The sequence below is a fragment of the Marmota marmota genome, unplaced genomic scaffold (assembly GCF_001458135.2).
Source record: "Marmota marmota marmota unplaced genomic scaffold, marMar, whole genome shotgun sequence".
In the NCBI taxonomy this organism is placed as follows: domain Eukaryota; kingdom Metazoa; phylum Chordata; class Mammalia; order Rodentia; family Sciuridae; genus Marmota; species Marmota marmota.
Genome location: NW_026000037.1, coordinates 23,089,588 through 23,103,748, shown reverse-complemented (window position 1 = coordinate 23,103,748; position 14,161 = coordinate 23,089,588). Strand labels below are relative to the sequence as shown.

The 14,161-nt window shown below is 49.6% G+C and overlaps 1 long non-coding RNA gene across 1 annotated transcript in view; it reads right to left on the bottom strand.

The window, feature by feature from the left end:
* The window catches only part of LOC125619372, a 69,445-nt gene that overhangs the window by 19,070 nt on the left and 36,214 nt on the right, over positions 1–14,161 (bottom strand). Inside the window, exon 2 of the long non-coding RNA XR_007350892.1 lies at positions 721–918. This is a non-coding gene — a long non-coding RNA (uncharacterized LOC125619372). The remainder of the gene's footprint in view (positions 1–720; positions 919–14,161) is intronic.

Sequence of the window (14,161 nt, the reverse complement as noted above, 5' to 3'; positions counted from 1 at the left end):
GCACTCGGGGGTCGGGTGACGGGGGGGGGGGACCCCAGAGCTCTGATTGGCTCTGGTAGAGCCGGGGTGGGAAGAGCAGCTCTGTCTTAAACTCCCAGAGCCTCCAGTGCCTGGGTGAGCCCGGGACCTCACAGGTGGCTGAGAAAGGCTCCCTCCCCAAAGCCGCACCAAATGGCCCGGCTTTATCAGGGGCGCCACATGGCGCTGGCAGGCAAAGATTCTCAGCTGAGAAATATCTGCGCAACCACAGCGCGGAGGAGGAACCCAACGCTCTGGCTTCAGGCGTCTCTCACCTCCCCCGCCCCTCCCTGCTGCCTCCTGGGGTGTCCTCATTTCCTCCCAGCCCCTCCCCCTCCCTCTTGCGTTCCACCCTCTGCTCCTCCTGCTTAATTTCTTAAAATAGAAGAATTTAGAGAAACAAATTACAGACTAATGGCAGTGTCAATCCCCAGGAGCGCAGGAAAATGCAGAATTTAAAGTCAGAGAGAGCGTCTGTTTCTCCCCCGTCCCTTGGGGGGTCTCAATGTCATTAGTAAGTTTATAACCCCCAGCCCAGGAGGAAAGGAGGAATGAGTTTAAAAAGAAAAAATAATAATAATAATCACTTTCTTCTTCCCCCTTGGGTGGGCATGCTGCCCCACCCCACTCCACCCCACTTCATCACCCCCATTATGTCCCAGGCTGGGGTCAGTTTGTAAAGGAGCCACTTGGACCACTCACCTTCCAGTCCAACAACCTCAGAAAAGAGGGAGCCTTAGTGATCAGCTATGTTGACTGGGCACCATGCGTTTTAGAAGCTTCTTCCTTAAGTGTGTGACACCCCTTCCTTCCTTCATCCATTCTGATGGATTTATCTAGCCTTGCACTGTTTAGGGCACTAGGGGTATGAAGTCTTCGTCCTCGGCCGCTTATGTTCTCCTGGAATGAGACAAACCAAGACAAATAACCAAATAAATATGTCAGTTGCATTTGAACTGTCAAGAAAAAATAAATAAAGCGAATAAAAGGTCCAGGATGGGGGACAGGTATTCACAGAGATGGGTCAGGGAGGAGTTGAGGTCCCTGTAAACTTGAACTGACACTGGGGAAAAAAAGTACAGCATGCCTGGCAGAGAAACCAGTCTATGAAGGGCCCCAGGGCCAGAGTGGGCTGGGATGTTCTGGATTGAAAGGAGAAGTCAGACCCGCTAGTGCCACCACCCACAGGCACACATGCTCACCATATGAGTTTGTTCACACTTGCTCTTGTTCTGACATAGGCCCTTTCAGACGCACATGCACTCACACCCATGAACTTTCTCTGAAACACTTGTTCCGACATACTCACTCTACTGTACACTCACAGAGGCACACACGCACACGTTCACATTGTAGAACTCGATGTCACTGCCAGAACTGCCCAAGCCCAAGATGGGAGGTAGCATCTGGGGCCACCACTTCACCTTGGCAGTGACCCCACCACCTGCAGCAGCCGCCAGGTTCCAGAGATGTGAGCCGTGCTCATTCTTTCTCATCTCACCTTTCAATCTACCTGCCTTGATGTTTTTCTTTTCTTATATCTCAAGTTCCTTTTTTTTTTTTTTTTCACACGGTGGCCTGTCACAGAAAGGGAAATTAATTGGTCAATGACATCCCAGTCTGGGAAGGGAACAAGATGAGTCACCTGCCCTCCCTGGGCCTATCGCTTGGCTTGTGAAATGGATGGTGGTGTTGGAACTTCAGAACATTCCAAAGTTTGAAGCCATGAAGTTTGAGCCCTGAACACACTCCCGAGCTCAAGGAGGAGCATTAGGGCTAAGACTTCAGGTTGCCCAAGGGCCCAACAGATGAATAGAGAAGACTGGGTCCAGCTCATCCTCCATTCTGTGGTCACTGAAAGCTCTCCAAGCCCTCTGCACTGGCCATGCTTCATGCCCTCTGCTATCTATTGGTTGAAGAAGCTATAGCCAGCTCAGATCCAAGGTGGTGGTGGGAGAACTCCTTTCAGCTTCCACACTCACCTGTACCCCCAGCACCTCACACAGCACCTCCTACAAGGAGGTCTTCAAACAATATCCATCAAATGAACAATATGCCCCTGGATCGTTATGGTTTGGATCCAGAAATATCCCCCCAAAAGCTCGTGTGTTAGGCAACAAAGGCGTCTTCAGAGGTAAAAAGATTGAATTATGAGAGCTATGACTTCATCAGTGCGCTGATCCATTTGATGGATTACTAATTTGGACGACTGAGTGATAACCATACGCAGGTCACTAGGGCATGTCCTTGGGGATTATATCTTGCCCTTGGCTCCTCTCCCTCCACTCCCCCTTCCCCACTCTTTCTGGGTCAAGGCTGCCATGGGGTGAGCAGATTTTCTCCACCACTTCCTCCACAATGTTCTGCCTCATCTCGGCCCAAAGCAATGGAGTTGGCCAATCATGGACTGAAATCTCTCAAACTGTGAGCCGAAATAAACTTTCCCTCCTCTGTGTTGTTCTTGTTGGGTATTTTGATCACAATATGCACCTCTCAGTCAAGTCCCCGAAGGATCGCAGGCACTGCCCCTCTCACGCTTCTTGGCACAGATTAAAGTGTGTCTGGGGACATATCAGATCTCTTGTTTCATCTCCAAGTCTGGAAGCCCAGTGCCCAGGCCCCTTCATAGCCATGAATTTTGAGCCCTGAACACACTCTTCTGTCCCCAGTCCAGGTGTAGCTACCATTTTATTACAAGTGTTCTTCAGAGTGAGGGCATTCAACCTGTCTCCAAAGGCAGTCCCCAATGTCACAAGAGCTCTCTCCCAAGGCCTTTGCAACTGATGATGCTTGATAACAACACCTGGTGGCAGCATGGGGTCTCCTGGTTCCCTTGCAGCACATTTCTTCACCCTCTCAGGGACCTACCTGTGACTGTGGTGGAGCGTCCCCTACCCCCAAGCCCCAGGGAAAGTGGGTTGCCTGGAGGGTCCAGATGCAAACGCAGCTTCCACAGAAAGGAGGCTTGCACACACTTTACTGGCTCAGAAATGCATGTCACCTCAGGAACACTTCTGGCCTGGTTAGCCAGGTCCTCTGGACCTCCCTAGCTGTGTTTACAGTACTACTCTTCATCCCCATGTGCCTGTGTGCATCCTCCCAAGTGTGTGTGTGTGAATCACCTGCCCTTCCTAGCATGTGGATCCTCACTGGTATGTGTATGCACATCCTCACAAGCACACACACACATGCACAATCCATTTCTCTAAGCTGGGGTAATGAATTCTAGTCCACAGAATGTCCACGTGTATCTCAAAACACCAAAGTTGTTTGCATCTGCTTTCTTGCAGAAAGGGGAAGGGAAGTGTCTGAGCCCATTTTCTGCTACTCTAAGAGAATATCCAACTGGGTAAATTTATGAACAATGTAGATTTATTTGGCTCATGGTTTTGGAAGCTAGGAAGCCCAAGATCAAGGGGCTGTGGCTGGTAAGGGCCTTCTTGCTGCCTTGCAACATCAGTCGAAGGGCAAGTGAGCATGTGTGTGCTTGCATGCAAGAGAGAGAGAGAGAGAGAGAGAGAGAGAGAGAGAGAGAGAGCGCCAAACTCACTTTTATAGCAAACCCAGTCTCTTGACCACTAACCCACTCCTGTGATAATGACACTAATTCATTCATAAAGGCAGAGATCCCATGACCTAACCACCTCTTTAGGGTTGCACATCTCAACAGTTATGATGGCAATTGAGTTTCAACATGAGTTTTAGAGGGGACATTCAAACATAGCAGAAAGGGATATAGCCTGAACTGACCACCTGCACAAGCACCAGCCAGGTTCTTTCCTTGGAGGTGGTCTGGTCTCTGTATCAAAGAGGAGACTGTCCAGGAGACTGAAGCACAGAAACAGTAATGGCCAAAGTGACCAGCAAGGTGCGTCTGACCCACATCTGTGTGACCACAAAATGACCCATTTTTCATGACCTCACACAACCCTCTTGGGCATCCCTGAGAGCTCCTCCTTTTCCCAAATGATTCTTAACCCTAAATGGCTGCCATTTGTTCTTTTCTTTTTTAAATAAAATTATCAAGGGGAAAAAAGAAGACAAAGATCCATTTACAAAATAGTAACAAACGGATCATAATTGGGAAGAAGACTCTTGAGTTGGGTTTTGAAAATAAATCTAGACTCTTTAATGAGGTGGGTAAGACTAATTAACCCAATAAGAATAAAAGCTCTCCTTTTCTGCCTGTTTTCCCCTTTGCTAAAAGCACAGTAGACAACTTCTAAATATCAGAGGTGACTCCACAGTGCATGAAACACATTATGCGGTGGGGCGGAATAATTGCAAGGCCCCCTCCTTCCTTCTGTCATCCCTTAAAATGCATTCTGCCGGGGGTGCTTTATTACAGTGATCAAAATCTACTCAAATCTATTAGCTGGTTGTTCTCAAAATATCAAAGACTAATTCTCCAATTAAAGCCATTTGTGCTGACGGATGCAGGGCCTGGGTACAGCAACCAAGTAAACATCTGGGTACCTGAGCAGGAGGTGCCTGACCTTTGGCCTCTGCTCTCCCACTGCAGTGGCTGACCACTGAGAAGACATCATGGGGCAGTTATGACACCGTGGCTCACTGGGCAAATAAACGCCTGGTTGACCTGGCCACAGAGATGTGGAGACAAGCTTCTTAGTAGTTGTCCCTAGGGGCTCGTAGCCTGCAGTGGCCCACACGTGGAAGGATCATAAAAATGTCTTTGGATATTTTTTATGCTTCACAGGGCTCAACCTGACTCACTACCTCTTGATAAAACTGTAACGCTGCTGCTCTTCAACAGCAAAAGCAAGAGAAGGAGGAACTGCCTTGTGATGAGACCTGCTTCCAGCTGCCAATTTACAAACGTCACTCTAGAAAATGCTCACGTGGCCCCCGACCCAGGAGATGCTCGCACTCCCCAGCAGGACCACTCTGCCACTTAACGGCTCTTGGTCAACCTGAGCCTAATTTATTGTATCTCAGTTTCCTCAATGGTGAATTGGGTTTATCGGCAATCTAGAATGACATGGTTGTTTTAAGGAACAGATTGGGTCATGTGTCGGGGACACAGAGGGCAACATGATAAAAATGATAATGGTGGTGATGGTGATGGTGGTGATGATGGTGGTGATAGCGATGATAATGGTAGTGATGGTGATAATGGTGATTGTGGTGATGGTGATGATGATGGTGATGGTAGTGATGGTGATGGTAATGGTGATGGTGTTGATGGTGATGATGATGGTGGTGATGGTGGTGATGGTGATGATGGTGGTGGTGATGGTGATAGTGATGATAATGGTGATGCTGATAGTGATACTGATGGCAATGGTAATGGTAATGAGGGTGATGATGGTGATGGTGACGGTGATAGCAATGACAGTGACTGTCAGTTACGGGATGATGATGCCAATGATGGTGATAATGATGTAGATTATATTATCGGTGCTTCACGGAATTCAGAGACATTAATAAATTTTCTCAGAGCTTGTAAAAGAATAAAGATCTGACTTACTCTGAAGGCAGTTGCTCTTCCCAAACACCTCACTGCCTCTGCCTGATTTCCATTTCAATTTTCAACTTGCTTCTCATATCCTATTACTCCCTCAGCAGCTTGACATAGTCCTCCCCCTGCCCATCCTGGTTTCCTTCACTCTCCCTTTTTTTGAACATCTTTGCATCTGACCTTCCTCGCATAGCCCCAGAATAATGAGCTGCTTCTGGGGAGGAGCATTGGAGTGTGAATAGCAGAGCCTCCTCGCATCCTGGACATCTGGTCCCACAGCACTCTGAGGAGTTAATGAAATATGCAGAGGCCGGGTGCTACAAATTGGGATTCAGAGGTCCCACCCTCCCTTTCCTTTCAATTTCCTTTTTGAGAATTTAGTTCTCCGACATCAATTTATGTTTGTGATAAATATTTAAGCACTTTGCCTGCTGAGCTTGCAGCACAGGAATGGTCAGAGCTGCTAGGCCCTAGAGCCTCTGGCCACCCCCCACCTACCATCCTGAACCCAACCAGAGAAGACTGTCCCAAGAGGGCTCGACTGAGTCACTTCTAGCATCCTATAGTCCCATGGTTGCTATAAAGGACTCTTCCCTTTGACTATCCACCATATCCAATCAAGGACCACACCCCAACCCTTATGGCTTTCCAAATAGCTCTGCTCCCACCCTATTGTGCCCTCCCATGATGGGGTCACCATGTGCTGAGATCACGGCCACTACAGTGGTCTTGGTTTCCATGTCTCCCACACGTCCCCTCCAAACTGTCCTCCTCCGTGATGTCAAACCCAACTCTGACCCCATCATTCCCCACCTTGAAATCCTCCAAAGACATTCCTCTCTTCACAAGATGAAATCCTGCCCCAGGTTCCTTATGTAACCCATCCCACCTCCTAACACCATGCAACCCTCTCTTGTTGTCCAGGATGTGTGTACGCATACAGAGAGAGAGAGAGAGAGAGAGAGAGAGAGAGAGAGAGAATGCAAGACTGGAGATGGTACCCTGGGAGTGAGCCCATACAGCCTGCTCTGCAGCCAGTACCACACCTTTGCCTCTCTGTTTCTCCCTTGACTGCTCAGGGGCCTGGGTTCATCTAACTTTAGACCTGCTCTTCTTAGCTCCTCTCCAGTTTTTCTAAAGATGCTTTGACTTTGCAGAACACTGCTCATGGGCATCACAAAGCTCTGGAACAGAACTCATAGTGTAGGGGGCTGACAACAAAGAATATCTCACCACATGGAATCAGAAGTATCTGCATCCCTGAATCATCTAGCTAGTCTCCAGTCCCAGCTGGGTTCCAATCAGGAACCTCTCACTCTGGGACAAAGGAGCTAAAAGCTCCCCATTCATTGTCCCAGCCACATGATCCCAGTGTCACCTATGAGAAACTCAAGCCACCACGCTCAGATGACAAAGCTGCCTTTGTCCCACTCATAGAGCATGTGGAGGGGTGGGGGTGTCTCTAAAAATGTGGGCACATGAGGCTGACAGCTCCTTTTACAAGACGTCAAGCCAGCCACACTTGCTTTGTCTTCGTACAGAGTGTGCCACCACCCAGCAGTGTCCACGGTCTAAGGAAGACTCTTCATGGGCTTTTCCACACTGACAGAGGGCACAGAGCCTTCCAGGCCCTCTCCAGGAACCTACTAATTCACAAACCTTCTAGACTCATCCTGAAGAACTAAGTCATCAGAAACCCAGGTCTATGAGCTCTTCATTCTCATTTCTACCCTCAGACACTTGGCTGCCCACAATTGCAGCTGAAGGGAGGGAGGGAAGTAGGTTCTCAAAAGGTCTGATACCCACATGCCCCAGGGGGCTTTTTTAAAAGATGCAATGGTTCTGCCAGGACCCCACAGTAAGCAGCCTACTTTCCTGAAAGGCAGTGCGGCTTGTGTCCCAGCTCCCCAGCAGGCCAAGGGACAAGGAAGGAGTCCCCAGGCACCAGTTTTTCCCCGATCCTCTGCAGAGGGGAAGTGAAAAAGGACAGCTGGCTCCTCACTCTTACATCCCTGCTGGCTGTGAGCTGGGAAGGTCATTTAAGGTCAGCTATGAGCCTGTAGGAAATTGATTTTACACATTCCACACTGACTCAGCTGATTTGGGGAATGGATACATCAGGGACACTCACACATCAGCATGAAGTCATCCAGGGCTCAGGGAAATGGCTCTCTCAGAATCCCAAAGAGAAACCTTATAGGGAAGTAGCCCATGAGGTTAGAGGTAAAAGTGCTCGCTCCCTTGCCTTGCCAGCTTTGGATATCTGTCAACATTACTGTCATTAAGAGAGCTATGTCATCACCCCCATTTTACACAAGAAAACATGGAGGGCGGTAATGCTGGTGGCTCTGAGCTGGGTAAGGAACCTGAGCCCAAGTGTGAATTGCAGAGTCAGTGTGGGGGGTGGTGAGGAGCTGCATCTGCCATGACGAGCTGTGTGTGACCATGGCTGCAGGACTGGAGCTCTCTGCAGCCTAGACTATAGCTGCCAGGTGCAGATGACCTCTCAGGTACTTGCCAAGAGCACAAGGCCACCCATAGAGCATGTTCATCCAGGTTGCCTGGTGCTTCTGGATACCGACCTGCACTCACCCCTGGTGGGCAGCACTCCATGCTGGGGCTACTGTAAGTTCTGAGGACTTAACAACTAGCAATACCAACAAAATCCGGCTCACAAGTTGTTCACCTTCAGCGGGGAGGACCCAGAATGCAAATAAACTCATAAATACAAACACGGCCAGCTAGTAACAAGTGTGGGAGAGAAAAAAGGGAGGGCTTGGGGGTGGGGTTCCCTCTTCAAATAGAGACTGCAGCTGAAGGACACAGGGCCTGGGGCTGGGTGAGCTGGCAACTGGAGGAACAGAGCAGAAGTGGAGGTCTTCCGGGGAGGTCAGCTACAGCGATAAACTCATGTTTGAGGACATTGAGTTTTACTCTGAAAATGATGGGAGCCACAGGGAGCTTGAGCAGAGGTGGGATCAGACACGGCTCAAGTACAACAGGATCACTCCAGCGCCAGGTGGGAGTCCCTGCAGTCACACAATCAAAAGACGCTGGACGCTGGATGACCATGGGCAAGAGGGGCAGGTGGGAGGACAGGTCTGATCCTGGATGTATTTACTGACATTGGATGTCAGAAAAGCAGGAGGCGAGGATGACTGCCAACTTCTGACTGAAAGAGGAGGCTTCCCCCCATGAGAGGAGTTTCCAGTGAGCCACCAATTACCCCTAAAAGATCCTATTGTCTGCTCTCCAGAAACCTCAGATGTTTTCAGGTCCTAAGGCCATCCGTGTGTTAGTGGGGTGGGGGTTATGTGGGGCATTCAAAGAGTCCCCCAAACCCTTGAAGCAGGGATCAGGGTCTGGTTGTCAGCCTAGAGCTCACTGCAGCTTCCCTACAGGATCTGGCCAAACCAGCCATTCTCAAGTGCCCTGTTTTGTGACCCTTCCTCAGCTTTGGAATCAGTGACACCAGGGTTGTATGCTAGTGGGCACCTTGGAGAGCTCTTTCTCCACTCAGCCTTTCAGCACAGGTAGTGGCCAGGTGAGCTCCAGAGGACCTGTGGGGCTGACGAATCTGGGGCCAGTTATTCTTGTTTCTGCCAATACCACAGCATGCCCCTTTAATGATTGGAAATGGCAGGTGCTGGCCACAGCTGCAGACCCATGTTCCACCTGGCAGGAGTGTCCAAGGAACAGGGACCCCGGGCCATGTCTGCAACCAGGCTGAGAAAGAATGCTGAGTTCACATCACGCTCAATCTCAGCAAATGCTTATCTCTACTGAAAATTCTGCAAGAGCATTCATGTTCTGCACTTTTCCATAATCAGCTTAGCGCTTTGCAGCCACGGCTGAGGTGGCTGAAACGCACTGGTGATTAGCTGTGTGCCTGAGGTAAAAGGCAAACGGTCCGCCTGTGTCTATCACATCTCGATGAAGCCATCCACCGTCAAAAAAAAAGGTTTAAGCCGGAGCCAGCAGCTGAGTCGGCACCCACAGATACCTCAGAGACAGGTGCCAGCCTTTGCCACAGGGTGACAGTAAACCTGCCCTAACACTGGGGTGTTGGGAGGTTGCAAAGGATAGGTGGTCACCAAGCCACATGCTGCCCGGAAGGAGGCAGGCAGAGCGTGACAAGAGAATCTGGCAGCTGCTGCATAGTTTTCTGCAGATTCTGGGGCTCCCCAAGGGCTACTGTGCTTCTTGAGCCTTCACAGAGAACAGAAATCACAACCTGATCCCCCACGGGTGGGAAAGGCACAGACACTCATTACTGGGCCAGTTAAAGGGGACTTATCATTAGGGCTCCAGTCTGGGTGGAGTTCCCTTGAAAATTTTGATCTACTTCTGTTGTTTCAAGTTCCCCTCTCCAATTCTTGTCTTTCAGGCCTCTGGTACCTTCCATTCTACGGGCTTTCTGGGGTTTAGTACTAAGGTCTGGTACTAACTGGCAGATGACTAACTTTCAGTATCTTTGGGATTGCTAAATGATTTACTATGTATCCACCCATTTTCAGGTTTCCAGAATTCTGAACCTAATTCTGTCTAATATGGTCCTCCCTGGTTCTCTTTGTACTTAGGAGTTGAGGCCTTTGTTGTTTGAATATGCGATGTCCCCCAAAAAAACTCCTGTTAATGCAGGAATATTCAGAGGTGAAATGGTTAGATTAGGAGAGCTGTGACTTAATTAGTCCATCTGGTTTGAATGAACCAAGGGACGGCAGGTGAGGCATGAAAAGGGCTCATCTTCTCTGCAGTCCTTCTCCTCCCTCTCACTCTCTGCTTCCTGGCCTCCTGGAGGGCAGCAGCTTTCCCCAGCCATACCCCTCCATCACGGTGTCCTGCCTTATCTCAGGCCCAGAGCAACGGAGTCAGCGGACCACGGACTGAAACTCTGAAACCATGAGCCCCAAATAACCTCTCCGCCTCTAATTTGTTCCTGTCAGGTCTTTGGATCACAGTGAAACAAAACTAACTAAATGCGCTTCTTACACCTGTATTATCCTTTAAGTGAAATTTTGATAGGGGGACAGATCATTGACTCTCTTTGGTTCTCCAGGTTTCAAAGGAATCCCCTGCTTGACTTTTTATAAAGTGTTCCCAAAGGTTTTTAATCAGATTGATCCATCCACCCCCTCAGCATGCACAGATCAGGCAGGCTGCAGGGGGCAGGCCCTGGGCCAGGTACGAGGTGGACTCAGGGAGACCTCATTAGAATGTGACTTAACCAGGGCAAGAACTGATGGTGACAGAAGGATTCATGTGAAATAGACAAAGAGTTGGGAAGGGCACAGGGCAGTGCAGAGACTGTCCCCGGCTCCTCCATTGCCAGGACCTTCAAGCAAGGTAGGATGGGAAAACCTGGTCCCGGAGCGCTACTCTGCTGGGCCTTCTCTTATTATTTCTGAGTACTCTCCCATCCCCCACGCCCCCCCCCCACTTGCATCTTCTCGTTGGTCTTTCCTTTCCTCCCCTGGACTTCACCCTGAGTTTTCATATCAGCAGGTACCTATTCCTGCTGAGACTCAGACAGTTGGATCAATCTCACCTGTCAGCCAGTAGACTGCACAGTGGGGCTGCAAACCAGGGGTTCTGGGCATGCACCAACCCTGCCTCACCTCCTGCACCTACCCAGAGGTCCTGACATTGTGCACACAGGGTCACACTGTCCTGGGAAGCGATGCTCTTTGTCAGCCCACCAGTAATGTGGGTTCCACATCTCTAGCTGTGAATGTGTGGGCTTTAGGGGGTCCTTTGGCTTTTAATCCTGCTTCCTCTACCCCACCCTCTCCTGGCCTCGCCCTTCTAAATTCATCAGCTTGCACTTCTCTCCCTCCCACTTTCTTTTACACCAGCAGAATGCTGCCTCCTTCTTCCTTTGGAAAGAGGGTGAAAAAAAAGTATCTGTAGGCGAAGCAGCCAGTTCCTGCAGACAGCCTAGGCAAAATGCCTAGGCCGCCTGTCACATTTGATTTCAAAAGATAATTCTATTTTGAGTGAAAGAATAATGAAAAGACATCCCCAGCTGTCCTGGAAAGAACTCTCCTCTTTTCTCATTAGCCTGCATGTCCTGGCCCAACAGTGAGTGCATCTCTGCAGTCCAGCATTCAGGCGGGCCACTGTGGCCACAGGTCTCTGTGCCTTTCCACGTTGGTGTCCCCTTCTCCCCTGAGCACTCACAGTAAAGCCCTTGTCTGCAATAGCTTCTCCTCCTTCCCCTCCAGCAAAGCCCCATTGGACTTCCTCACTCACTTAGGAAAACAGGGGCCCATCTCCTCCTTGGCACCGTCCCAGGCCCACACAGTTCCTGAGGCACCTCTGTGCCTGGCACATGCAGTGAAGGGTCTTAAACACGCAGAGACTGGCACATGGGAGGTTCTCAGGCAGCACTTAGGGAGTGAGGGAGACTTTGTTTAGATGTCCTTATGCCGGGTCCCAGCAACAAGGAGAAAGGTAGGATTTCTCTTTGGTGGGTTAACTAAGGACAGAAGTGTCAAACCTAGTAGTGGGTGCAGGCTGGCATCCAGTCTCTGGTCCCTGCTGGCAGGGGAAACAGCCGCATTACTGTACCATGATGTGGGCTCGGGGACTTGGAAACCACCTGTCAACATGGCCAGAGAGGCCCCATCCCAGACCTCTGAGCCCACACCTGCCAGGAAAGGAAAAGTCTTCCTATCTACTGTGCACGACAGGAGCCCAGATGGGAGGATCCTTGCTGAAGACTATGGGGCCTGCCTGTGACACCCTGTGGGACATCTCATGCAAGGACGTCCAGGCCTGCCCCTCTGCTCTCCTGCCCTCTGTGCCTGCCCAGCCGCAACTGATGTGAGCCCCCAAAGCTCCTCTCCTGTCATTGCCACTGTCTGATCATCTGTCTCCCAGGACACCCTCTTGAACTCTGTGTGCAGGGATCAGGAGCATGAGGAAATGATGGATTATTCTGGGACACAAGAGAGAGGAACCATCAGGCAAATGGGAAAGCTGCAGCCCAGCGTTCGTTGCCAAACCAAACCTTCTCCCCTGAGCACTCACAGTAAAGCCCTTGTCTGCAATAGCTTCTCCTCCTTGTAAATTGTCTGGGGTCAGGGGTCCACCCTTACATTCCCAGCCCTTCTCTGCTGAGTTTTCCTCCATCGTATTTGCAGCCTTCTAACACCCAACGCAATTGGTGACATGGATTTTGTTAATGTTCTGTCTCCTTCTAATGACTTTCAGCCTCTTGAGAGCAAAGATTTTTGCCTGTTATATCCCCAGTGCCTAGAACAGAGATGTCAACATGGAGAAACAGCTCCTCAATAAGGATGCATGGGAAGGGGCATGGGTGTCGGCATGGCCAACAGGAAACACGGCTAGCCAATGTCAGCGTTCTGCTCATTGACTCGAGCCCAACTTTTCACATCAAGTCATCTCAGGCGGCCATAAATATCAGACTGAGCAGATTAAGCAACACAAAATTTATTTCTTAGAGTTCTAGTGGCTATAAGTTCAAGCTAAAGGAAAGCTTGGACAGACGATTCCTGGTGAGGGCTCTCCTCCTGGTTTGCAGACAGCTGCCTTTTTGCTGTATCTTCACATGGTGGTGGTGGTGGAGGGATGGTCTCTTCCACACCTTTTCTTATAAGGACACTAATCTAATTATGAGTCAGCTTTTTCATCCCTGTTCTCTAGGACCAAAAGTCCTGATAAGAACAATTTTACAGGAGGAAAAGTTCATATGCTCACAGTTTCAGAGATCTCAGCCCAAAGATGGCTGATTCCATTGTTCTGGGTCCAAGGTGAGGCAGAACATCATGGCAGAGAGTGTGGTGGAAGAAAGTAGCCCAGAACATGATAATCAGGAAGCAGAGAGAGAGAGAGCTCACTCACCAGGGACAAAATATATACCCCAAAGGCTCACCCTCATCAACCCACCTCTTCCAGCCACATCCTACCTGCCTACAGTTACCATCTAGTTAATCCATTCGAGTAGAATGATGTACTGATTAGGTTAATGTTATCATAATCAGATCTTTTCACCTCTAAACTTTCTTACATTATCTCACACATGAGCTTTTGGGGGATACCTCGTATCTAAAACAAAACAACAAGTTCCACCCTCATGCCTTAATCACTTCCCAAAAGCTATATCTGCTAATACCTTCGCACTTGAAGTTAGGACTTCAACACACGATGCACATATGAAACCCATACTCTAGACCTTACCAGGGGCATGTCCCATACACATCCCCTTGAGTAAACTCTGTGACGAAGGCATTATTCTACCAGTTTCCCGAGCGGAATGCTGATGATACAAATCACTGAACCTCTCTGCCAAAGGTACCCAAGAGCCCATGGTGGAGGTGATACTGTAATCAGCCTGGACCTCAAGGGTCATCAGCAAGGTAGGCATTCACTCACTCGGACCCTCCTTCTTCTCTCTCCTAGGAGTAGCCACCCCACAGCCCCCATCAATGACCCATCTGCTCATGACTCGCTGAGAAGGAGAAGCCTGTGCTTTTCAGCACCAGCAAGACAGTAGGCAAAGGAGGCATGGTCTCCTGAAATTGTCTTCCTCACCCCAGTGCCCTCTAAGGGCAGTGTGAAACTTCCAAATGACAGGCAGCAAGAAAACATGGCAAATGTCCCTCCAACTTTCTCCCTCTTATTATTGAGCCCACTGGGTTG